The sequence below is a fragment of the Pimephales promelas genome, chromosome 10 (genome assembly GCF_988280905.1).
Source record: "Pimephales promelas chromosome 10, fPimPro1.hap1.1, whole genome shotgun sequence".
Classification (NCBI taxonomy): domain Eukaryota; kingdom Metazoa; phylum Chordata; class Actinopteri; order Cypriniformes; family Leuciscidae; genus Pimephales; species Pimephales promelas.
This window is the reverse complement of record NC_142778.1, coordinates 28,725,197-28,751,939: the sequence shown is the minus strand read 5'-3', so window position 1 is coordinate 28,751,939 and position 26,743 is coordinate 28,725,197. Positions and strand designations below refer to the sequence as shown.

At 38.8% G+C, this 26,743-nt stretch overlaps 1 long non-coding RNA gene across 1 annotated transcript in view; it reads right to left on the bottom strand.

The window, feature by feature from the left end:
• Positions 1-26,743, bottom strand: part of LOC120493714 (uncharacterized) — a 113,655-nt gene that overhangs the window by 48,866 nt on the left and 38,046 nt on the right. Inside the window, exon 2 of the long non-coding RNA XR_005625766.2 lies at positions 18,140-18,230. This is a non-coding gene — a long non-coding RNA (uncharacterized LOC120493714). The remainder of the gene's footprint in view (positions 1-18,139; positions 18,231-26,743) is intronic.

Here is a 26,743-nt window from a genome sequence, read left to right as displayed (position 1 = left end):
CTCTATAAAAGAGGTCCATATAACATGTGCTATAGCTTAAGTCACAAGTCAAGTCATATATATTTTAAAGTCATATGATTTGGAGGGAAGAGTAGTCATTATGCTCATTTTATCTTAAACCTTCAAAATACAACCTACAGTTTACGATCACTTTCAGGTTTGTGTGAGGAAATTAAATTGTCATTATACACTAATAATTTTCCTCGCCAGTGAGCTGATAATTCACAACTACTACATCTGGATCTGTCGGGCCGCTGTGCTGAACTCATGAATTTTAAAATGGTTCCCGAATAGTAATGATTCGTTCTGAAATCGAAGTACAACTCACAAACTGATGGGAGCTGATGGCAGCTGTTCTTAAATGAACAGCTCACTGAAGGGGAATGTTATCAGGGAACACTGACTTAAAATTAGTTGTTTTTCTCACACAATACAATTCTTTAGCTTTTGAAGACTTAAAATAGCAGTCATAAAGGTTTGAAAAATGACATGAGTATGAGGTCATGTTTAGGCTTAACTATATTTCTAGAAAAGAAACAAATTCTCTTTATAAGCAAGGTCAGTTAAATGCCAACTGTCAAAGCACTCGAAAGACAACTGAGTCCACATACCAATCCATCCAACTGACATTGACATCCTGATTTATTTAAGTCAAGGAATGGACAGAGCAAAGGCTAATATATATAAAGGATTATTAGGAACACATGCTCAATTTCCCATTAATGCTATTATCTAACCAATCAATCACATGGCAGTTGCTTCAATGCATTTAGGGGTGTGGTCCTGGTCAAGACAATCTCCTCAACTCCGAACTGAATGTCAGAATGGGAAAGAAAGGTGATTTAAGCAATTTTGAGCGTGGTATGGTTGTTGGTGCCAGATGGGCTGGTCAGAGTGTTTCACAATCTGCTCAGTTACTGGGATTTTCACGCACAACCATTTCTAGGGTTTACAAAGAATGGTGTGAAAAGGGAAAAACATCCAGTATGTGGTAGTCTTGTGGGTGAAAATGCCTTGTTGATGCTAGAGGTCAGAGGAGAATGGGCCGACTGATTCAAGCTGATAGAAGAGCAACTTTGACTGAACGAACCACTCAGGTATGCTGCAAAGCATTTGTGAAGCCACAACACGCACAACCTTGAGGCGGATGGGCTACAACAGCAGAAGCCACCGGGTACCACTCATCTCCACTACAAATAGGAAAAAAGAGGCTGGAAAAATGTTGCCTGGTCTGATGACTCTCGATTTCTGTTGAGACATTCAGATGGTAGAGTCAGAATTTGGCGTAAACAGAATGAGAACATGGATCCATTATGCCTTGTTACCACTGTGCAGGCTGGTGGTGGTGGTGTAATGGTGTAGGGGATGTTTTCTTGGCACACTTTAGTGCCAATTACCCTTAGTGCCAATTGGGCATTGTTTAAATGCAACGGCCTACCTGAGCATTGTTTGTGACCATGTCCATCCCTTTATGGACACCATGTACCCATCCTCTGATGGTATAGTTCCAGCAGGATAATGCACCATGAAACAAAGCTCAAATCATTTCAAATTGGTTTCTTGAACATGACAATGAGTTCACTGTACTAAAATGGCCCCCACACTCACCAGATCTCAACCCAATAGAGCATCTTTGGAATGTGGTGGGACAAGAGCTTCGTGCCCTGGATGTGCATCCCACAAATCTCAATCAACTGCAAGATGCTTTCCAATCAATATGGGCCAACATTTCTAAAGAATGCTTTCAGCACCTTGTTGAATCAATGCCATTCTGAAGGCGAAAGGGGGTCAAACACAGTATTAGTATGGTGTTCCTAATAATCCTTTAGGTGAATATATATATATATATATATATATATATATATATATATTCACACACCTTTTCGTCCACTCGCATACACCACAACAAACATGAACTCTTTCTTCCTCCCTAGTGGTGGAATGTAACGAAGTACAAATACTTTGTTACTTTACTTTAGTACATTTTTCACGTATCTTTACTTTACTTAAGTAGAATAAATAGTGCATACTTTTTACTTTTACTTCGTTACATTTTGCAGCAATTATTTTACTTTCTACTCCACTACATTTCTACAACTTCTGTTACATTTTCATTACATTTTCTGATCAGTTTTTCCCCTGACAAAACGTAATCTGACCGTCCGTTCGTTGCACGTTTGTCTCACCAGTGACGTTTGGTTGCCATAGATACATCAACTAAATGCGTCTCGCACGCAGTGTGTTTATCGTGCAATTTATACGCGAAAATTTGTTTTTACGTGCATAGGAAACACACAGTGTGTAATATACGTTTGGTTAGGATTAAGGCAAGCCGAGAGGTTCAGAATTATGCCATAAATTAATCGCGTTTACTGCCAAACAGTTATAAACTTTAGTAGTTAGTAAGGATAAGCATGGTTTATATTGCCTAATTGCAAGCTTGTTTCAGAAATGGTGACATTTTTTTTCATCATTATTGAACATCATTATAGGAGTATTAGGTTGAATGAGTTAGCATTAAATGTTTTATTAATCATAAGAAAATAGTCATTAAGAGAATCAATTGTTATGCAAGTACTTTTACTTTTAATACTTAAAGTACATTTAAAATCAGGTACTTTTGACTTTTTACTTAAGTATGGTTGTCATTGTGTTACTTCTACTTTTACTAAAGTAAATATTTATCTGGTTATTTGTACTTTTACTTAAGTACTGAGATTCAGTACTTCCTCCACCACTGTTCCTCCCCAAATCAAGTCTTTCAGTTACATTTTATTAGAGAGAGGCTAATTGCAAAGTTACTAAGAGAGTAGTATCTAAAGACCATCAAAATAGTGTTACCTATCTTTCTGTTTAAACACTCTCCAAACAGTATTAGCAAAACGCCTTTGCATCCTCAATTCCACTCTTAAAGAAATGCCCTTGAAACAAAGATAAAAAAAAAAATTATTGAAATACTGAAATGGGTGGACTGATCACTGCAATGCAACCATAACAACTCGTTCTCACCTTGAACCATAGGAAGTGGAGGCAAACACAAAGAGCAGTGAATTAAAAGAAAAAGTTACCACAATTAACACAAAGTCTTCAGTGTGCGATTCGGAGGGGGTGATGGTTGATGACTGTGCTCACACTTTATTTTAAAGCTGTAAAACACAGCTCACAGTTTACCCCTCACTTATTCATAAATCTACACAAATCCCTCAAGAATCACACTCATGCTACTCTAAGAAAAGTAATCATGATTGATATTTGATGACGTAAATGTTTCATAGAATAAAACGATTTTGTCAAACAAGTACAGTACCATAAGACTGACTTTTTACGCTCAAAAACAATACACCATATTGTATAAGACTAGCTAATACAAACACTGAGCTTTTTCCACTGGTTTCCGAAAACCTGATCCTATGATATCAAATCATTTAGCATTCATATTTCATCGTTCACAGATGTCTTTGCAATTTAAAGTAAATACAATAAAAAGTCACAGTCTAAAATCAGATATGCTCCGGAATACATGCAACACACCTTGAACAGGGGTGTGAGGACAAGGGTGCGAAGAACGGATGGTGACGCTTCTCACACTCTTATGTGAAAGTATGAGACTGCAAACGCAAGTCCCACTCCTGTGTGTGTGTTCTCTCGGCAGGTGTAAAAGTGTGTTTGTACTGACGAAGTGACGGAATGGAAGTGGGCGAACGTGTTTAAACGATAGGCGTTGTGTGACTATTAAAATGCTAAAAGAATCTTATTATTTTCTTCCAGGGTTACATACAAGAAAACTATCATTTGTGGCAAGAAATCGAACATAACAGAATGTTGTTGGGTGTACATAGGGTACAATATTTTAAGCTCTCTTTTCCCTTTAGAAATTTCTCCAGGAACCTCTTGCATTTTGATTTTATTTTTTGGCCTTGACAAGAGAAACATGACAGGAAAAATAAATCGGAGGGTGAAAGTCAAGAGACAGTACAGAAATTCAATATACAAACAGCACTCCTTACACAGCAATGGTGTCAGCATGATGCTACAGTATGCTAACAATCTGATACTTGAAACAGCATGACAATACAAAGAAAATAGATAGTGTACAATATTTAATTTTTAATTTAGATTGAACTCTTTTGAGTGAACTGAAATGGCCTTATTTCAAAATAACATTTTTTTTTTCATTAAACTTTCTCTCGGTGGCTCTCATGCTGAAAACAGCTGGAAATAATTTATATATATAAAAAAATTGTATTGACTAAAATATTTACTACTAACTTTATGATTGGTTACCAAACAGCTGCTGCTTAGCAATAATGACCATATTCTACTTCATAATATATTCTGCATCTCTCTTATTCTCTCATAACCAATTTCACCAACATCATCAACCTAATCTTCCACAATCAATATCCCAACCACATAAATGAAAAACACTTCTCATAAGCATCTCAGGGACTATAATCACTATGCTCTTGTATTGACAGACTATAGGAGACATTTGACACAGGTCATTTCCCACCAGACTGCTGTGCACCAGTGGTATTGGATTAAAAAACATGTAGCAAAGCCTGTGATAAAGGAGGAGGAAATCTGTGCATAGGGACAAGAAGCCATTTGGACTGGCGCTTCAATAATGGATACTTCATGACTTTTTAAAAAGGCTGGGCAAATAGGTTTGCTGTTCTCAGATCTGTTTCCTCTGCACATTGCAACGTGAAAACCACACATTAAATTGAAACGTTTAAACAGACGTATTAGAAATATTCTTGCCACACCTTGGAGCAGACAGACTCAATCTGTCCTAGTATACCAATCCCTGTATACAGGTCAATTCTATTAGCCAGGTAACCTTTCAAATGACAGGCATTCTGTGTGCTCTTTTGTAACATATAAAGACAAATCTATACTTGAGTACAGCGGTGCAGGCAGAAAGATGGAGAGTGTCACAGGGCGAAATCAAGATTAGAAAAATGGAAAAGAGAAAAAAGATATAAAAACAAGATACATTTTAAAGACAAATCTTTGAATCAGAGACTCATCTTGCTTAAAACATCTTATAAGAGCCCAAATGTGGTTTGCTGTTTTTTAAGCTTGTCTTCAAGCAAGAGATTAAAAAACAAGGAATCTGTCCAAGGTGTCTTCCAAATATTCAGATGCTAGTTGGGATCAGAAATGAAGAAAATGGGAGAATATAAAAGAACAGAATGATTCCAAGTGTAGTCCAGTGGAAATATAAAATTATTGTCCTAAAGAATAAAAATAAAGCATGACAGAAAAACATTAGACAGATTTAGATTTGTAGTGCAAATGCAGTTCCCAGTCTGGGGAAGCTGGTCTTTAGCTGGTTTCTCACCGCAAACCACCATGAAGCTATCAACCAAGACAAGTCTAACCACTTTAGCTACACTAGGAAACCATTTGCTGGTTAAAGCAGTTTGTTTCAGCAGGGCAGAAACAGTATTCTGGGCTGTTTCATTATTGCAATACCATTAAAGCCAGATATTTGTTCAGAGCAGATTCACATTTTTTTATTTTTTTATTAAAGCAGTCTGCCACTTGTTTGAAAGGAACAAAAGGGAAAAGTATTTCGAATGTGTGTAGGATCCAATTCCTGAAGGCTGATGTGGAGGCTACAAGGCTGTGGCAGCATGTGGTGCAGTGCGCACATACACACAAACAGAGATGCAAACATGTACCCAAACATACAAAGACAAACACACAAAAGAAACACGCAAGCACTTCTGGGAGCATGCCGGTGTATTTGCCAATGGGTCTTTTCATCGAGCACAAGACCTTCTGCAAACAGAAGAGACATCCCAAGGCCAGTGTAGAGTAGAGAGAGAAATTTACTGTTTTTTGTGCTTATTTTCTCAATCCATTTTTTGATGAGAGAAGGTCATTGAGGAGGACAGACAAATATCTTTCTTTAGCAAAAAAATTTGATGAGGAAATGATTGCGCCATTCTCTCCTTGGGTTTGAGCACATGAAAGTAAGATACAAAGGACCAAGATATTCAAGTACATAATGAATAGAATTTGTTTGTTGTTGTTAGTAGTTTTTTTATTATTATGGACACTTTCAGACCAGTGGATTTTTAGGAAATAAACTATTAAAATATGTTTCAATGTTTTAATAGTAGTCTTTTGCCCACTAACAATGGTCTACAGTAAATATACATGCATTACAAGAGAATTCTGTTTTTTTCTTCTAAAAGTAAAGTAATTTCCACTATGGCGCTGATTAATTTAACAGCATTCTGTGGTGGATGGGAATTATGTCACAATTGTGGGACTAGCTTCACACTTGTGTTAATTAAAAATTTTCTGATGGATTTTCATATTTTAGAAATTAGGATTTCAAGGTCAAGTACAAGGGTAAACAAAATCTATAGGGTACATAAAGGCCATTTGAAAAGTAGCAAATATAAATGATGAAGGCATGGTAAAAAGCCTTTGAGTTGAGTTCAAACAATAGAGCGTGGCACTAGCAATGTCAAGGTCATTGGTTTGATTCCCAGGGACAGCAAGAACTGATAAAATGTGTATCTTGAAAGCAATGCCAATTTAGACAAAGGTGTCTGCCAAAATGCATGAATGTAAAAAGATTCCAAGGAAGTTTTCATATAAAAAAGCAAACATCATTCTCTAAAAATCATGTTTTTTACATAAATGTGCCTAAAGTTGAACATAAATGTGCCTAAAGTTGAAGAAACAATTAGCAAAGAAACTCATTGGAAAAAAAAGGAAATTCAAGAAGCTAAATTTACTTTAATTTACTTATGAATTGTGTTATGAATTGTGGTTCATCTGGCTGTTGCTATTGACACCAGTGGACAACAAGGTCAGAAGTTTTCTTGCTGTGTTTTTTTCTTTGTTTCATTCATTTGTTTTGTTGCTGCTGGTTTTCTGGTGCCGTGACCCAGCAAAACAAAGTGGGCATATGGCTTGAATGACTTCAGATTTTAAGTCGACATTTATGTGATTAAACTCAAGTCGACGTCATCTAGTCGCTGATGACATCATTTATGTACAAATAAGCCTGTATGTACGAACGAGGGCTGCCTTGTGAACAGCAATGCCATATGGAGTGTTGTGCCTGAACGTTTGTGTGTTAATTAATTCCACCCAGCAGCGTCTCTCTACATTTTACTCTCTTACAGTTTAGTTACTAAGACATATATGCTAGAACCTTCAGTTTTTAAGCTATTTTATTGATCAATCACAGAACAGTGACGACAAAACATTTCTATGCTACTGAATGTTTCCGTGTGCGCAGAATCTGCACGTGATGTGTGAGCTACTGTCTGTATGTGTGTGCGCATTACAATGTAGCAGCGCGTTAGTTTAGAACGGCGATTAACTTATAATATAATAGGTTGTATAAAACGTTTATTCACCTGATTAGTTTTGAGAATTTAGATGGTATAATCAAACATATTTTGTGGAGCGCTCTCACTGTATGCATTTATTTGTCATTTTAACTGCTGGAAACGGAGTGTAAAAAAAAAATCTTATCCTGTTGCGCCCCCTATAGGCTATGATCAGCAACAAGTCGACATCAGGCTTAAAGCGTCATGGTATAGCATTACAGTCGAGTAGTCGACTAGTCTGTGCAACTGCAACTCCTAACTGGACATGAGCAAAATTTGACTACTTGAGACAGACCCAAAAGACAAGACATTGCCTTTCAATGTCATGTTGATATAATATTACCTCTCATTTTCAGCTTACATTTACTTGCTTTGAGAACTATAGAGAAACTTGCATTCTCACAGCATGACCACCAGACAAAAATCACAAACAGGCCATGGTCTGTTTCAGTAAGTAATGGATTGATATGTTAGGGATGTTTTGGAGTGAGGCGGCAGACAAGGGGGGCCGGTTTGGCTGTGATCATCCAGCTTACGGGAGCGTCCCCACCCGCTGCACCACATCATCAATCCCTCCTTCTCCTTCATCTCACTACATCACAGATCTCTTTTCCCACTTTCCTCCCTTGCTCATGGAGAGTGTGCTCTGGAGTATCACTCTTCAATCTCCCAGCACAGCGTGAACCCACCACAACCACGGACGCATCACAGCGTCTCCTCCAACCTCTGGACTCGGGATTGAGTGCTGCCTCCAGATCCTGTTCGCCTGATATCGTTCCTGCTGTGAAAAGATCCACCACAGAAACACAAATGATAAAGACAAAAGAACTCAAAACTAAAAAGATATCAAATGAAGAAGCGAGGGAGTGAGAGAGAGAGAGAGAGAGACGTTAGAAGACGTGCTAGTTTAGAATAAAAATAAATTAAGCAGATATGGTCTATTTTAAGCATATTAAAGATTTAAGAGAAAATGTTTTTGTACTATAAGAATCGTTCAAAATCAAAAGTAAATGAATAACAGGCTTTTTTACATGCTCAATGCTATAATGCTCTGATAAACTCCTGATTCAAACCATTGTCCAAGATTACATACTGTACACGAGATGTTTATGCATGTCTTTGTTACATACTTCCTAGCCAAGTACAACCCTCCCAAGCAGCCCTGCCAATCACCTGCCAGCATTTACGCATATTTTTACACAGCAAAACATGCTGAATCCATAATTTTTCCCACCCAGAAGTGACATGTCTCCTCCTAAATTCACTAGATTCAATCCTCATCTCATTGAGCTGCATAGTTAACATCCGACCGACATGGCCTGCTGGACAGGAAGCCTTTGCTAGAATATTTAACAGCAAAAGAAAGAAAAAAAAAGCCCACAGTGATTCATTCACGGCATGAAAGCAGAAATTAAGATTCCGCCTCTTGTCAAATAGCAAAGTCGACAGACTGACCCGGAATGTGGACAGCACAAATGAAAGACAAAAAGGTTGCCGATATTTCACAGCCTGGGAAAAAAATGGGTGGCCAGCCAGAGGTGACCTGCCCTGACTGTGAAATCATAAGCAATAGTTAAGTGTTGAGCATACTGGCAACCAGTGACCTCTGGCGAACACATTAACACAGTTTTCTTGGAAGAATTCAGACTAGGTAGTCTGTAGGTAGTCTATGGAAGTTTTAACAGATTAAGGTTTATTCTATGACGATGACAGGAGCAGGGAACACATATTCAAGACATGTAAAATAATGTTGTGAAATAACAGGAAGAGGTTAATAATTTAACCCTTTCCTGTTTCTGTTCAATCATCTGTCCTTGTGTCAAGTCCATCATCTCCCGTCTCACAAAAGGAGGTATATATGCGTGTTGTTAATTACCGCTGGCCACCGAGGCGTGCTCACAGCAGCATGTTTCAAATGGCCACTTGTCTCAGACACACAGCGGCATGTGTAATGAGTGCTGGATGAATTAAGAAACAGGGCCAAGGACAACGACAGCAAGGAGGGGTGAGCCACCCCCTGACCCTGAGGATAACATCGAACTGTCACTCAGGAGGAAAAGGATGGACAAGGGAAAGACATAAATGTGAGATGCTGAGACTTAAGATTTCATTTTGATCAAGAGAGCGCCAGAGCTTTTTGCTGTCTGAACCACTGGCTGTGGTGTGGTTGCTCTGTATGCCAAAAGAGAGTCAAGTGGTAGAAATCTTTCAGTCTGTCATCTTTCCAATCACTTCTGACAACAGCAGAGTGTGAAAACTCACTGTCAGCCACAAATGCACATCAGGCATTCTAAATGGCAAAAGAGAGGAGAAGAGAGGAAGAACATATTTCTTTGAGAAAATTATATAGCATTAAATGATTTAAAAAACAGCTTAATGAAAACCAAACTTAATGGAAACCCGCTGCACCAATGCACAAAGAATCATACAGCTAATAAGGTGTGCATACAGCCTGTGTGGTGACAATAATAATTCGTAACATTATATATCGCTTTTCTCAGCATTCAAAGTGCTTTATATGGAACGGGGAATCTCCTCAACTACCACCAATGTGCAGCATCACCTGGACGATGCGACGGCAGCCATATTGAGTCTGCGTATTGGTGTAGAGGAGACAGAGTGGTGAAGCCAATCAGTATATCCACAAGTTTCCTACGCCCCATGAGGCCTTGCGTCAAAAGTGGGCGCGACTTCCGGTTCGAAGTAAACAAAGCGCGACTTGACATGCTTGACACTCGTTCATTCAAGAGTTGACAGTCATTCAAGTTATAGCAATCCAAACTAGCTAACGATGTGGGAACACAACCTCAACGAAATTCAAAAGGGTGAAATAGCAGTACCTTTACCCTCCGCAGTAGTTGGGAGTATTATAATAACATTATTAATAATCAATACTCATCAAGGCATGGTGTGACAGACAGTTGTGCGAGCTGACAAACAATTAAAATAAAAAAAATACAGTCATTGTGCTTTGGAGTTTATTCAAAATTATAAATGAATGTGCTACTGGAATACATTACTGGCACATTTGGTATTCTGTCAACACAGGCTTTGATCCTGAGTTTAGCTGTAACATCAGTAGCGAACAGCCAATCACAAGCTGATAGAGTTTATAAAATATTAAGAATTTAAACAAATGTACACAGGAAGATTCGTCGTCTTTTGGGAGGTGATGGAAACTACAGTCGTTGGGAGGATCAGAGACGGGCTGTGGCAGGATCACTCGTTTTCAGCCACTGAATTAGTTTAGTCCGGTTATACATACAACCGCGAACAGCACATGTTGCCCCTGAGCTCCGTAACGACATCTCTCATAAAGATTTGCGTCTTTAAATAGTAAAATAATTCTCTGAAAAACAGCTAGCCTCTTCGCTAACTAACACACAAAATACCATTGGAATGCTACTTCCCGCCGCCTCACCGGAAGTTTCACCCACTTTATTTTTTACAGGAGCGCCCCCTCGGAAACTTGTGGATGGGAATGATTAGGAGTCCATGATGGACAGAGGCCACTGAGAAAATTTGGCCAGGATGCTGGGATTACACCCCTAATCTTTTTTTTTTTTTTTTGAAGGACATCCTGGGATTTTTAATGACCACAGAGAGTCAGGACTGCGGTTTAACGTCTCATCCGTATGCTTACCACCTCTTCCAGTATCAACCTGGACTAATCAGGTCCTCCTCAAATTCAGGTCTCCATTAAGACCCCAAGCAATCCCATTGTCTCAAATTACTTTCAATGGGTACTCTCTTTAGCGTACTCAAAATCATGTTATGATAAATGATGTTTGAACCACATTATAATGACCATTAAAGGTCCCCTGACATGAAATGTTCACTTTCTGAGTTTTCTTTTAACATTGATAGGAGTTCCCCAAGCCTGTATATGGTCCCCCAGTGGCTAGAAATTTCAGGATGGAGACCCGATTTCGAGTGAGGACCTGATTCATCAAGACACCTGCAATCCCAATCCCATTCCCAACAAAGCCTGTTTTGAGTTTGGTAAAGGCCAACAACAGCCAATCACAACAGGAGGACATTGTAAACGTAATTCAAGCAGCCAATCAAAATGAGAGTTTGAGACAAGGCCAGCAGCCAATATGATTTGTAAACACATTGGTTTGGACCCGCCCCCTGTCAAAACTGACTCGTGAAGATTTCAGCTCGTGTGTGTTTTGATTTGTGTGTGTGTACAGAACAGAACTTGTACACATATTCTGCACATATGAGACCTGTCAGGACATGTTTTATTTCATTTGTGCATTGTTTTGTCCATTATTTAACAGCATTCAATTACAGTTCTATCAGGCGCTATGTCGAATTTTACTTGGTAAGAAAAAATGTGTTAACATTTTTTATACGTAAGGACACTCGAAGGCACAGAAAGAGGAAGATTACAAATTGCATTGCATAGATAATAAGTCACGCTCAACCTGTACTTCTTCCAACCTAGCCAGCTGTATGTGTGAGTGTGTGTGTGTGTCTAATGTGAAAAACAAGAGGCTCCATACTGTGCCGGTTCCAACAACATCTGCCTCTCTTTTCTCTAAACTTCAGCAGCCACACCTCAGTATGAAAGTGTGTATGTGTGTGTGTGTAAGAGGATGTGATGACAGCTGCTCTGCACAGTGTGTGTACTGCTAAACTCTCGTCCACCCCTGCTGACTGTCCATGCTGTGCAGGTATAGCAGCTCTCTCCTTTGTGTGTCCTGCTGCCTCATTAGGCGCAAGCGACATAAACACACACAACAAAAATAATCCATTTGTCCAGCAAATGAGGCTCTCGTGTCTTCAGTCCATATGATATCGGAAACAGGTAGAAACAATCCTGTTAGTACAGTTCAATCATAGACCAGCTCAACATAATCAGTCAGAATCTGTCATACTACTTCTACACAACAGCTACTTTACCATTGTTTGAGACCAACAAAAAAATGTGTCTTCCTTTCAGTTCAGAGTGTGAGTTTGAATTTATTTGGCCACGCCCTACTTGAAACTGAAGCGAGTTTCTTTGAATTTCAATTCATTTGATTTCTGCTCCTTTGCATTAAAACTGCATCCAAATGTACTTCTGCATCCTATTTGCTACCTCCGTTCAAATCAACTTTCGGAATTGAATAGAAATTTTAAATTCAATTCTAAATGGTGCATAACCCCACCAACTTCCAATTAATGTCCATGGTTTAAAAATTAAATGTTCAAAGTGTGTTTTGTTCGGGTGTCCACATTCCTTTTGGTCATGTAGAATATATGGTGACAGTAACTTTGGTTCACATAATGAACAGACATTGACTCATTATCTGCCTATCACGCTGATTTTTTTTTATCTCTCTGTTTCTCTCTTGCTCACTTCATGAATATTTAGTGCTTTTCACTCAAACAAGACAATCATTAATTTCAAAGAATGCCCTTCATTCAACCAGCTCAGCTGGAAAGGGCATTGCCTGAGTGAAAACAAACAAAAAAAAATACTACAAAACAACTCTGCAGAGACCAGACACAACTAGCTAAAGTAAATAATGTGCATCAACAAGGCAACCCAAAGAACATTCAAATCAGAAAGTGTATAGAGATCCGGCTATAAATAGACTAGATAACTGAAGAGATCTTTATTGCATCCCTCAAAGACTTTGCCCTCTTGTCTTATCCAGCTGCTAACCAGACGGCCAAAAGAGGAAGAAGGACCGACAGGAAATGATGAATGACCTCTCACTTCTAAAAATCTAATTATCATTCATCATATCATAAATGATAATCCGTTCTGGATCCTCTAATCTGATTGGACAAACTGCAATCAAATGAGCTAAAACAAATCTAAAACAAATGGGGGGCTCACAGAGCCCTCAGAGAACCTGTCAATCACAGCTGTCAATCATGACGTCACCACCACCTCATCAACTAACTAACTAAAAACAAACTGATTTTAAAAACAAACACTTGAAATTACATCAGCGTGATAAAAACTATAGTAAATGAAAGAAACCATATTTGGAAAAACGAAATTTGAAGTGTAATTTAATTGTTTAATTGGTCACGCGTGCCGTTAAATAACATGGGGAAGCGGGGTTTATGACCTATACTAGGACCGGACACCAGGGGGTTTGAGACGTTTTGGCTTCACTTTTCAGCGGCACGCTTAAATCTCAAGAATCGATTAGTCATCCTGTTTTCATTTGATGAATGAATGGAATATTGTAGCATGCAACGGAATAATCTTTGTGCTTTGTTACTATTGATTCTAAATAAAGTCTCATTTCAAATTACGTCCATTTTCTTACGAAATTCAAAAACATAAACCGTTTATGTGGCGTGAGATCGCTCTCAGCTCAAGAGAAGCAGCAGCGAATAAATCTGGCAAGTTTTTATGACAGCCACCATTTAAATGTTTATATTTCATACAACTTTCTTATTATAAAATATACATAATTTAAGTGTTTAAAGTGTTTAAGTACATATGAACTGATTTGTAGCTATACAAATCACTTATATTTACCTTCAATATTACAGTAGCCTAGGCTAATGAAGCCTAGTAGGCTACAACTGACTCTCATTGATTACAGTTTAAGTTAAGAGATTTATTTTCCTTGAGAAAACTTGCCATGCATTGTGCCTGATCGAAATCGAATCGAATTTTGAAATTTGTGTCAATACCCAGCCCTAATAGGCAGTATCTCTCAGTCTTACTTTTGTGATATTACTAACACACACTATAGAAGGACAATGGAGAGACAAAAAAGGGAGGCTGAATGGAATTGAACAGAGATTTATATTTTTGCTAAAATTATTAGCATGGAGAATATGAGGTACTGAAGTTTGTAATTCAAACAGGACTGATGCAGTAAAATTTAATTTCTAGGGTTTAAAATGAATCAACATGCTGCACTTACACAGCCTAAAAAAAGCTAGGTTTATCAACATTTATTATCTAAACATTCTTATTTGCACACATACACATATGCACAGACTTTCATGCATTTATAAAAAGAGATAGAGAAAGATAGAGGAGTAAACTGGATTAGTGTGCTCAGATTTGCAGTCAATTATGAGGGATTTAGGCAGTGCTATGTGAAATAATTCTGGTGGCTTGCTCCTAATATTACATCCAGAGAACGGGTAAGCTCTAGTATTTCAGTGCCAAGCCCCTCTGATAATCAGGGCTGAACTCCCTCTGTAAGAAGAGCTGTGCTGTGGAAGCCCTGTTATGAGACTGCATAGTCCTTGAGCCTAGCTCTTATCGATTAACTCATTACATACTTAGCTCTAAAGAATGTTTAGCCGCTATGTCCATGCCAGCACTCCACCAATGCTGTGCCACAGTAAAACTAATGGCTGACAATGCATATTTAAGGTTGTGCGTCACCGATAGGACCATTAACGAGGGTACGGATAACTGGATGCTTATGGGTGGAAGTTTAAAAAGCATTAAAATTCTGCAATCGGTTTGTCATTATGGACTTATATTTCAACATGAGAGCACATATTGAGTTCTATTATTAATCTGAATAAGACAACATCCACACACAAATATATTGGAACAAGGCTGACAATAACCAATTGCAATGACAAAGAACAAATTCAGAACATAAAGACCTTATTAATTTTGCTCTTTAGCCAAAAAAGGGCAGTCTGTTTTTCATAAAACTGAATGACTGAGAAATGCATCCATATGCAAACAAAATTCTTAAACTCCAAACAAAAATGTGCTCCTCCATCCTCCAAACAAATACACACAACAACACGTGTCACTTTGTTGAACTTCAATGGTTGGTTCATCCACAAATTCTGTCATCATTTACTCATCTGCATGTCGTTCCAAACTCATAAGACTTTGAATAATTTTTGAAACACAAATGAAGATATGTTTAATAAAACCCGACAGGTTTCTGTCCTTCCATTGAAAGTCCAGGTAACCAGAAATTAGTAGATGTATCAAGGCATTGTAAAACAAATCCATATGAATAAAGTGGTTTAATCCAAGTCTTGTGAAGATATACGATTGCTTTGAGACAGCTGATTAGTACTCATGTCATTGACCGTAAAACAGTAACGTTAAAGGAATCACCAACCCATCAATCGCAGTCGACAAGTAGATCTTGGAAGCATTTTAAGTCGAGCATTTTATGTGGGGAGAAATTTGCTGGTTACGTTCGTGAGACAATCAGCTGGTTACTATTATTATATCATACAGTATATTAAGACCCTTGATCCTCACCTGACTGGTTTTGTAAACTTTATCAATGATAAAGTTTGATAAATGACTGTGGTACAGAAACAGTGACAATGTTACACATTCTTGGTAGTGCTGTGTTTCGATTCAAATTTCAAGAATCGATTCGATTCCGATTCTCAAGATCTTGAATCGATTATCATTATTTGATTCGATCCGATTCGATCTGATCCGATCTTCGAGATTTAGGTATTTGTTTTTGAAAAAAGCATTTTTTCCCAGCTGTTACCTGAATTACAGGTCTGTAGTTATGCAACATATTGATACTATTATTATTAATAATAGTAGTATCAATATGTTGCATAACTATAGTCCTGTAATAATTTATTATAGACATTCAACTGCAAATTAATGTAGTTGCCTATTGATTGTTGTAAAGAACAATTCCCCTTCCTTGTTAATACAACTGCTTTCACTAACTTGCCCTGGTGTAGACGACAGAGGACGCAGAGGTATATCAGCAGGAGGATTGCAAGTAACCGCAGTAACCGTGATATTAACGTTTTTTTTTTAAAGGATATACCCTTCTTGTTTTGAACTTCATGCATGTGTATTGAATGTTAGACAAGTTCATAATGATAACGAGACTGTTTATCGTGGTGATGTGTAGCCTAGGCTTCCCACAGACAGTGAATGAGAGAGATCGGCAGAGCGCGTGCGATTACCTGCGTCTGTCTTTGAAGTCATATGTATTCGCGGAAAGCTTGCCGTGCCGTGTCAAAGAAACGCGAAATAGTTGTCGAATCATCCTTTTAACGTTCACGTTATGGGTATTTACCATAAATGCGCGTCAGCAGCAGCGCTGATCAGCATCCCACAGCACGAGGAAACCGCGGGGAAATAATATCAGTGAGTCACGCATTGAATCAATGCCATTTGCCCATGCGACGCATTGCTGCTCAGCTGAGCCTTAAGTGGAACTTAAAGTTAAAAATAATTAACACCTTGAAATTGTTTCATTACATCTATTTTAATGAATCTGCTTTTTTGAACGTGTTCGTTGAACGAACGGTTTAATGAGTCAAAGTCCATTGTCGTAACAATGTGCGCGCTGAGTGAAAGCTTTCAATGCGCACATAGGGATCACTCGCGGTAAGTTAAAGTTCACGGGGAATTTGGGAAAATGTAGGCCTATTAATAAATCGATTCTCTGAGCTACGGATCAATCTTTAGAAGTTAATATGAAAATCGATTCAGAATCGGTGAATCGATTTTTTCAACACAGCACTAATTCTTGGCCTAATCTGGCTATTCTCTTCTGTTTCAGACGACGATATGTTTGTCCTGTTTTAGCCACCGTAGCTTCTTCTAAAGGGAGGGGTAAGCAGTGGGCTGAGCCCTTAGTGCAACTCGCAACCGAACCGCTTGATACTACTAAAAATCACACACTGCACCTTTAAAATGCCAACTACAGACCCGGGTGTTTTTGGTCGGGTTGAATTCATTCCTCCAGAATGCATGAAAGCTGATTTCTTTGTTGCAACGTGACGAAACCGTACACAACAATGAAGTGCCGAGTCTGTCACCCTCTGAAAGGCAAGTCGCCTCTCTTGTATCCTAAAAAATCTTTGGTAATGGAACTCAGGCGCTGGCTGTTGTCTCTTGCTCTCGCTGACAGATCACCGGAAGTACTGGCCCACACACTGAAGTTTGAACACCAACAGTCGCCATATTGCGCAGGGAGCAAATTATTAACTTTCTACAGATATTATGGACATCCTTGACTCAAACGAATAAAGCAATGTTTACGAATGCCATAGAGCCACAGATTTGACACTTTTTGGGGAAATCAACCAACAAATGGCTTAGTTAGAGTTGTCTCTACACATTAAACTGGACAAGAAAATGGTATTTTACTATCGAAAAACATTACACATATATTACACTAACTGTACAAAACAGAGAGCAGAAAGACTCGTGAATAGTGCCATTAAGTGTGCCCTTTCATAGTCGTGAGTGGTTATGAGTCTGGGACTATAAGATCCAAATGAGGCTCTAGATATGACAATAAACCAAGCACGCACACTCACACAAACAAAGACAGGTGGGGATTGCTTACAGTATAGAAAGAGCTTTAATGAAATGACCATTGAGAGACATTTTACCCAACAACAAAAAATGCTTCTGTAATTTGCTGTCAGGTTGTCAAGAGACAGGCAGAAAATAGCAAATGATCTCAGTGGTCCAGCTTCTTGTTTAAAAGAGGAAAAATACACAGAGAAAGAGGGAGAGAAAGGATGTAAGTGAGCTGGGAAAGCGAGAGAGTGAGAAATAGAGAGAAAGAGAGCAAGAGACAGGGAAGACAGTATAGAGAAGATGGAGGAGGAGGCCATTAAGCGTCTCTCCGGCTGCTTTGTTTGCAGTTTATGTTGCACTTTATTTCTACCATAAACAATCGCATGAGCCCAGCACATCTTGAGCACCTCTATATATTACCCACAATGCCCTGTGGGGCAGGAGAGTGTGGCACTAAGGGAGACCGGGGAAGGAACATTATGCAGATTCTATTATTCTTTGTCTGCATCTGATGACACCACTGATCCAGTACCTTATCCCAGTAGCTTCATCCAGTCCTTCCAGCAACTCCACGATTCATTCTTCCTTACCGCTGCAGCTGCTCACTCCACCGTATTCCATCACTGTGAACAAAGAGGACAGGAGTTCATTAATTAACTTATAGTATTCAATATAATTATTTTTTAAACAATAGTTTTATACTGCCCTTAAAATTAAACAAGCATATTTTTGCTATTGTGCTTTAACTCCTAAATAGGCAACTAAGATGGCACAGTTAAGAATCAGTTAAGAGCTTGTTTTTGGTATAAAGTGCATGTTATAACTAGCTATGGCCACAAGCAACCAAACTATATGGCGTTGTGGAGTGTAGCTCCACCCACTTTGAAATATAATTGGTATATAGTTCCCCATCCTGGTCCTGCAGTAGCCCCAACACTGTACATTTTTGGGCTGTATTCGAAAGCTTAAAAATGGTGCCTTAAAGAATTTTAAATATATTTTAAAGAATGTTGGTAACCAGACAGTTGATGGTAGTCATTGATTTTAAATATTTTTTACTTTTATTTTTTACTTTTTATATTTTTATACTTTAAATATCCACATTTACTAAGGTAGCATCCCCAAAGAGTCATTTTCAATGATGCAGTGCGAGTTCCCTCGAAATAGGACAATGCTTTTCCTTTTAATAAAAAAATAATAAATGATCTGTGGGGTATTTTGAGCTGAAACTTCCCAAAATCTGACACACATTCTGGGGACACCTAAGACTTAAAGGAATACTCCACTTTTTTTTTTTTGGAAATATGCTCATTTTACAACTCCCTCAGAGTTAAACAGTTGAGTTTTACCGTTTTCGAATCCACTTAGCCGATTTTCTGATATTTAGAAGAATATTAGTAACCAGACAGTTTCTGGTCTCATTGACTTCCATAGTAGGAAAAAAATATATACTATGGAAGTCAATGAGACCAGAAACCGTCTGGTTACTGATATTCTTCTAAATATCAAAAAAATCGGCTGAATGGATTCGAATATACTATGGAAGTCAATGACACCAGAAACCATATGGTTCCTGATATTCTCCTAAATATCAGAAAATCGGCTGAATGGATTCTAAAATGGTAAAACTCAACTGTTTAACTCTGGGGGAGTTGTTAAAGGAGCCTATTTCCAAAAGTGGAGTCTCCCTTTACCATCTTGTAAAAGGGGACATAATAGGTCCCCCTTAAAAGAAAATTTGAATCATATTTCACAATATTACAATGTTTATGTGTTTTTTCTCAATTAAAATTGATAAAGAAATGGTGAACATAAGGGACTTGCTTAAAAACATTACAGACCTTAAAAAAAAACGTATTTATTTATTTGTATCTTTCACAAAAAAAAAAAAAAAAAAACACCATAAACATGCATTATATGGTGAACATGTAAAGAGAGAGAGAGGAGATGGATTTTGCTGAGGCGACAGATTGCTTCAGGTGTGGTCATTGAGCTACGCTTGTGGGCGATGGCTGTTTCAGTAAACACTCTATGGGGCCAGTATTTGATCATCTGTTTAGTCAGTGTGTTCTAATTGTTTTGCAAAGCATGCTAATTGCTTCTCATCCAGTCTCTTTAAATGTCAGCGCTCCCTGTAGTTACAACGTGATTCACCAGTCCTTGAAAATGGAAACAAGGCTGAATGATTCAAAATGGAGAGGAAGGGACAGAGCAAATGGGCAGAGAACTCAATGGCGGGGTCAGAGTGTTTGATTGGAATGGCTCCACCACGCTTTACCCACCAGCATGACCTCACTGGTCAGCAGCCCTGATTCTGAACACGCTACCCCTCCGGTCTCTGGGAAGGTCAGTACATTACACCAGCCACAGGATGGAAGCAGCATTTATACATAAATAGACAGACAGTCGCGGCAACACACCCACGCTAGGTCAAGCACTAAACGATTAGCGTATTTGAGTGTTTGAGATGATTTGCCTGTTTACTAATGCTTGAGATTTAGAACCTGAGGCTGATAGTGAACTAAATCATATCACAAAGCCCTGATGACATTTTAATTACCACGATAATAACATGTGACATGGAAATATTGTCATGGAAGTGAGGCAAGTAAATCATGGCTCAGGAAATAAATGAAAAGTAAAACAATATCCTGAATGTTAAATTCTCCACATCTGCCACTAGCCACAATACTTACCTGAGTTTACTATATACTTTTGGGTCTGAAAAGCAGTAGATGAGTACAACCAGAACTAGCAACAGCTATATAGCACTGTAGCTGGATAACAACTCAGGATGAGAAGATGCCAGCTTCACTGTTTTATTCATGTTTCTTTCATGTTGAATTTGGCACTTAAAACTCCACATACACAGAACAACACTTGTGTTTGTCTGCCCCAGATGCACCGCAAAAAGCCAAAGAAAGCAAAAATGACCAATTTACTCCGAGACAAGCAGCTATGGGAAATGCACCATGACATGGTTTGGAGAGAAAGGTTGTTAAAAGCATCAAGGATATGGAATAGATGGAAATATGTATAATTGTTTAGGTTATGTATGAAAAAAAAACCTTATAGTTCAAGTGGTAGTGTGTCATTCATTAATTTATGAGGCAGAAAATGGAATTCCTCAAGGGAGTGTTGTAACTCCAATTCTTTTTAATATTATAATAAATTATATTTTTGACAATTTTTTGGGGTTATTTGGAAGAGAGGAAGAAATACAAAGCAAGTGATTTCAGGTATGCAAACCAGCTATTAAAAAGGTGGAAGAATTGAGTATAGAATGGAGTTTTAAAATGTCAACTACTAAATCATGTTATATGATATTCAGTAGGAAAAAAGACTAAGAATATCGAATTAGTATTGTATGGGAAACCTTTAGAACAAGTTAAAACATTTAAATATTTAGCAATGTGGTTAGATGGGAGATATACCTGGAAAAAACACATTGAGGAAATTGACAAAAATGCGTGAGGATCTTAAATGTGATGAGGTCGATAGTTGGGAAAGAATGGGGAGCAGAAAGAGACTCAATGTAACAATTAATCAAGCCTTGATCAGATCAAAAATTGATTAGGGATGCATGATTTATAGGCCTGCTCCAAAATCACTATTAAGAAGTCTAGATAAAATACAATATAGAGCCCTTAGAATATGTTTAGGAGCAGTTAAAACAACACCAGTCAATGCATTATAAGGAGAAGCGAATTCTCCTTGATCACTTGAAATTGCATTCAGCCCGTGATCTTGCCCTCGTTTATGCTCATTATCCACAGCCTTACTCTACTTCTTTAAAATCTTTTCAAAAGAGGTACGGCCAACCACACCATCTGGTGTTAAGAGAAATTACTTCTGTCCAGAGCCTTCCAACTGTTCGCTCTTGAGATTCTCGAGGATTCAGTCAGTTCACCGTACATATTAGAGCTTTGGTAGGCATGCTTCAATCCTGGAAAAACATCCATGTTTGATAGAGCTGATGAAGGGTAAATGGACTGCATTTATATAGCACTTTAACGGACCCAATGGCCACCAAAGAGCACGAGGGCATCTGCGCGTAACTCTGATCATGTGAAAGGAGTTCCCCAGTGGAGAAAACCTGTGGTCCTGAGCCACCACTAAGGCCCTCAAGCGGAGCAGACCAAAAGGAATTACGATTGAAGCTGAAGCCATGATGCCCAAAACTCTTTGAAAGTGTTTGAAAGTGATGGCCTGGCCTAACCTAATACTCTTTATTGTGGTTAAAATAGTATTTAAACGAACAGGAGACAATTGTTCCCGCATTGTGACTGAATCCCACTCTACTCCCAGGAACGTAGTCCTCTGAAGAGGAGTTAAGGAACACTACTTCACATGTGTCCACAGCAAGCACTCAGATGACACAAAACAACATCTAGATGTTGAATCGCCAGTTCTCCTGACTGAGCCAGAATGAGCCAGTCAACTATATGATTTCGAATACAGATCCCCTCAAAGGAGCAAGGGCAGCATCCAGACATTTAGTAAAGGTACGAGGAGATAAGGCAAGGCCGAAAGGAAGGACCGTATATTGATAAACGAATCTCAGAAACTTCCTGTGATGGGGTTAGTTGGGAACAAGGAGTTAAGGAGCCTGTGGATCTAATCACGACAGACCAGTCTTCGGAGCTGGTTTGACTGACATACGGTATTCTGAATCTAACCTAGTAACCTGAGATCCAAACCCAGGCCTAACTACCCCTCCCTTCACAGGAACTATGAAGTGCCGACTGTAGAACCCAGGCTCCCGTAACCAAAGAAGAACCCACGTTGAGGTCTCCTGTGTTAAGAGGGACTAGACTTCCTGTTCCAAGAACCGACCCTGTTGGCTGGCCAACATGGGAACCACCCCTAGTAGATAATATTTTTCATATTAGCTCCACTATAAGAAGGACCCCTTAGGCTGTATTTTGAAGAACACCTCAGGGTGTCTAAATATGCCATTATGGGGAGCAGTCCCTCGAGACTGGCCTCGGCAATAAATTTCCAAATGGCTTTGGTGACCTGAAGCAGCTAACTGGCAGGAATTAACCGAAATATGCTCTCTACAGACCTCTTGAGAGGCGGTGAACTCGACAGGGCCGCAACGTCTCTGGGAGGACACTGCGATTTGTGTTCGCTGTAGCCGATGTTTCCCGAGGCGCCATCGGCGGCGGGAGCAAACATCGATTTACAAAAGGCCTGCATAAGAGTGCGAGACTCCTGTATTCGCCCTCTTGGGGGGACGCCCATAAGGGTCCGCATGTTAAGACAAGACATATTGGTCAGGGCCATCTTAATCCGAGAGACAGTCCTCAGACCTTGTCGGACATTTAATTTTTTCCCGGCCAATGTCCGGTAATGACCGGGCAACAGAAACCTGCTTAGTTTGTACCACAGACCAACCTTTTCAAGTGGTCTCTGGTGTGGTCCTACTGCAAAAATGCTTTCACACCAACCAGACTCAAATGTGAGGTCAAATGTGCTCAGATAATTCTGATTGAGTGCCATAAATAATAGTAATGTTTACTGAAACACGTAGTTGCATGTGCAACATTAAATACAGTGAGATTTCTTCCCAATCATAATACCCTGGGTCTTTAGCCTGTTTGAGACAAGGAACCTGTTGTGATTCCAGCAGGTGCTCGCACAAGGAGACAGGATCTCTAAATTATTTTCCTACTGTTCTCGCTAGGCCTCAGGCTCAGTTTTCTTTGTCTCTCTCCTGTGCTCTACTCTGAACACAGGCAGATTTGGCTGGATCTAACCTCATGCTGTGCTGGACAGGACCCTTGAGAAGGAAGCAGGTGGTCTGGTGTGTATACATGACTTTACGTGTTTGAATTTCCTATAGCTCTGCTGGCTAAGGTAGCCAAGGGATGTCTCTGCTACTGCAACAAGAGCTGAGGGACATGAACTATAGCTTTTAAAAACACAGCAAACACCATATAAAGAGCCCAGTGATGACTCTAAAAAAACAAATAAACTTTATTTACTGTATAATAGTTTGTTACACATTACCAGCCACTGACAGGTGGTAATCATCAATCCACAAGAGTGATACAAGTAAATAGATGGTTTCTGCAATGGTAGGGCTTGAGCATTAGACTTGAGTTGTGGTCAAAGTTTCCTCCAAAACTTAACTAGTTAACTAATTAAATCAATCTAATAATTATATGAGAGAAATAATCAAAATAATCAGACTTTAGATGGCTGAGGGTAGCAATGTGTAATGTGTAACTACATACTTTCAAAATCAACTATAAAGGTTTGTCCAAACAATGAATGTTTGTTCCATTCTTTTGTTTGAATAGAAGCATAACAAAATGCAATTGAAAGCTTGGGTTTTTGAAACTTGACAATGTTAATGCAGGAAAAAACACAGTAAGGTAAGGCACAACAGCCAAAGAGAACATTAAAAAAAATACAAAAACCCTCAGCCTTTCATTTGGGACATTAACAGATATTCAACAAATAAATAATGTAAAAAAAACAACAAACTTTTATTGTAAAATAATAAACAAATGGATTTTGCATAATAGGAGCATTACAAAGCAGTTTTAAATGTGACAGCAACTGTTTATTACTGAAGAGCTGAATTTGTTATATCAGCAGTACTTTTATGGCAGCCTGTGTTTTATTTAGGAAAACAACTACACAACTTCTCAGAAAGAGTTTACAGTGCTGCTGACAGAAATTGAACATGCCATCAGCACACTGAAAACCTCTCTGAGAAGTTGTGCCTCCAAATTCATCCCATTTTTAAACAACAATCCTTAAAAATGTTTTAAAAATAATACTAATATATTTATGTTATACTATATACAGGGGTTGGACAATGAAACTGAAACACTGGCCAATGTTGGAGGTTTCACATCTATATGCCTGGCGGCCAATCTTCAGAGTGAAGCACGGGTGGATCAGTGATGGTTTGAGCTCCAATATCATGACAATCCTGATTGCATTTGATGGACACGACACTGCCGAGGACTACCAAACCCTTCTGGAGGATCATGAGCACCTGATGCTCAAACCGTGTATCAGCATGATCATGCACCAACACACACAGCAAGACTTGTGACAGAAGGGTTTGATGAAGATGAAAGTGACGTTGAACATGCACAGTCACCAGAAGGTACATCAGCATACCAATGCTTGCAATGCTGGTCTTCTCAACAGGGATAAAATATATCCCATTTACTAGAGTCTCAAAACTCTTGGATATCTTTCAAGGATGTCCAAAACATAAAAATCTTCCCCCTAAACATTATTTTAAGCAGCCCTGTACCTCGTAGCCAACACAAGACTTTGTTTCTCTGAGGAAAAAGCAATTTTAGCCAGGTACTGCTATTTTTGCATGCAATATCAACTAGATGAACTGTCTGAATGAGACTATGGTGGTCTTAATAAAAGCATTAAAAAGACCCAACAGCACATCTTGATTGCATTCTTAAGTTTGCAGAATGCTAAAACATTTCTGACAGTATGGTAACATAAAAAAAAAAAAAAAAAAAAAAAAAAAAATCGAAGAGAGCAGTGAAACACATGAAGCAATATGCCTTTGTCAAATCAGTTTCATATGGTCGTTCCACTAACCTGTAAATGTCCTGTCATCATTATCCTCCAATTCAACCTCTACTAATACTAACAGTCAGATAAAACTCAAAGTGAGGCACCCAGGCAATTTCATCTTTTTTCACTCTCTCTGGTCTGTCAGTGTGTGTAAGGACCAGGCTGGAAAACCTTTCAGAAGAGTGAGGTAATTATCCATTCTCTCCTGTCTGCCTGCTACACATGTACAGGCCATTCTCCAACTACTCGTTAATGAAGCGTCCAATCAAATGCAGTTTAAAACCACAGGTCTAGACAACGGGCCGTTTTGACACACTCGCCATGACAATGAAGATGAGGGACTGTTTTTTGGAGTGGGGCCAACTGCTTTATTCATTTATGCGAGGGCCAAAAGCACAGTGTGCGTTCCACAATATTTTAGTTCTTTTCTAAATACATGCCAAAACAAACTGTGATCTAAAGCTTCATCTAAAAAGTTTTGCCATTTCTTTTCAAAGAAAATGGCTTTTCCTTTTTTATACAGTGCCACAAAATCATTCCTAGTTGTTTGGGATTCGCTTTAACGGTATGCATAATCATTTGAAATTTAATAACAGACAGGGTAAAACAAAAAACTCTTATTGTTTTGAAATTGAAGCTACAGTGTGTGGGATCGGCAATCATATCTTAGCTGGTAAACAGAGCCATTATCGCTAATGATAGAGTGTGTTTGAATACAATGTGCATTAGGATGAAGTGTGGGTTTTATCCAAACAGATTCTGTGAGCCCATAGCAAGTCGCTTGCACAAGCAAAGGCCCATTGTTAACCATTATTAGTAGTATTCATCTCCACCCAAATTAAGACTAAATCAACAGACTTAACTAACTTAATGCCTGAAGAACATTGGTGCACATCAGGGGGGAAAGGTTCATGAGTGGAGATGAAAACAAAGTACAAAAGCTTTATCCTTGTAGTTCTATGTAAGAGACATACAAAACCAAATACTAACATCTGGTTTCAGAATCATCCGCTCAGACATCGTCCATATTAGTATATATGACTAGCTTGGGTTTCCCCATGCTGCCTTTGCGCAGCACGTTTTAATACACGCTGCTAGGTAGTCTGAATACCATGGACCAAATTTTCGGCTCAACGAGGGAACCAATCACAGAACGGGGAGGACATGGCAGCAGACGCAAACATGGCAGCAGACGCAAAGTTAACTTTTGATGCAGCCTTAGATACATACGCCATCATGTACACATCGTGTGTGTCATCTGGTATAATTGAAACGAATGGCTATGAGCTACGTACAGGCGCATTTGATAGATATTCATAGCACCCAATAAACGGCTCTGGGCATTCGTAAACCATGGCTCAAATACGAGAAAATGAACGTGATTCCCAGACCACGGACGTGGTCTGGGAATCACGTTCATTTTCTCGTTATCTGGGTAGTCAGAAGCCAGGCAAATATATGACAGTAGCCAGGCTAATATATGACATCAGCTGGTCTAAACTATTATGCTCAAGTTTTTTTGTTTCAGGAGAAACACCTGAGTATTTCTTTCATTTTGTTATAGAACACA